At 48.3% G+C, this 1,075-nt stretch overlaps 1 pseudogene; it reads right to left on the reverse strand.

Moving 5' to 3' along the window:
- Positions 1-139: 139 nt before the first annotated feature.
- On the reverse strand, positions 140-593 carry LOC102855159 (annotated as a pseudogene).
- Between the last annotated feature and the right edge of the window lie 482 nt (positions 594-1,075).

Below are 1,075 nucleotides of genomic sequence, written 5' to 3' on the forward strand. Positions count from 1 at the left end.
TCTCTCTCTCTCTCTCTCTCTCTCTCTCTCTCTCTCTCTCTCTCCCCCCCTCCCTTCCTCTCTGGGCTCTAGGGACACAGAAAAGGCTGCCTTCAGCCATTCAGCACCATATGGAAGAGCTCCACCCCACGAGGCCCTGTCACCCCCAAAGGATATGCCTCACAAATGCTTCGTAGTTGATACAACCATTGCTGTCGTCGTGCTCTGCCACCAGCATCTCTACTTCTTCCTCTGTCATCTTCTCAGCCAGGGTGACAAGGACATGCCTGATTTCAGTGCCCATGACAGTGCCATTTCCTTCCTTGTCAAACAACCCGAAGGCCTTCGTCATAGTCATAGGTGCCCTGGTCCTTGTTCTTGGCCACAGTCTGCAGCGTGGACAGGAAGTGCTCACAATGTAGGACCTTCACATTCATTTCATCACACTTAGGGTTTCCAGGGACCTTGAGCACCTCGGCATTGGTGGGGTTCTGGACAAGGGCCCTCATTACATCTCTGCACTGACTGTACACGATCTTTCCATTGCCTGTTCAGTCAAACAGCGGGAAGGTCTCCTTAAACTCTGTGGTCTGGTCCTTGGAGAAGTCACACATCTTGAGTGCTCAGGTATCGGCACCTTTGCCTGCAGTAATTGACATGTCTCTTTTAAGATGCTAATATTCTATGTGCAGGAACCCAGGTAGCTTTGTGGTAAAGAGTTGTGCTGCCAACCCAAAGGCATATGGTTCAAACACACCAGCTGCTCCTTGGGAGAAAGATGGGCAATCTCCTCTTGGGCATTTACAGTGTCTGAAAACTAGCTGGAGGGTCAACTGTGAGTTGATACCTGCTCAACAACAAACAAATGAGAATACAATAGGTGTATAATAAAGGAGCCTTACCAGGGAAGTTGAGAAGAATGGGAATACCAGAGCACTTAATGGTGCTAAAATGGAATTTATACCTAGACCAAGGAGCTGCTGTCTGGACCAAGCAAGGGACACTGCATGGTTTAAAATTAGGAAGAGTGTGTGTCAGAGTTAGATCCTTTCTCTTCACCTATTCATTTGTATGCTGAGCAGATAATTTGCGAAGC

The sequence above is a fragment of the Elephantulus edwardii genome, unplaced genomic scaffold, assembly GCF_000299155.1.
Source record: "Elephantulus edwardii isolate Elephantulus edwardi_28Jun2011 unplaced genomic scaffold, EleEdw1.0 scaffold00027, whole genome shotgun sequence".
Lineage (NCBI taxonomy): Eukaryota > Metazoa > Chordata > Mammalia > Macroscelidea > Macroscelididae > Elephantulus > Elephantulus edwardii.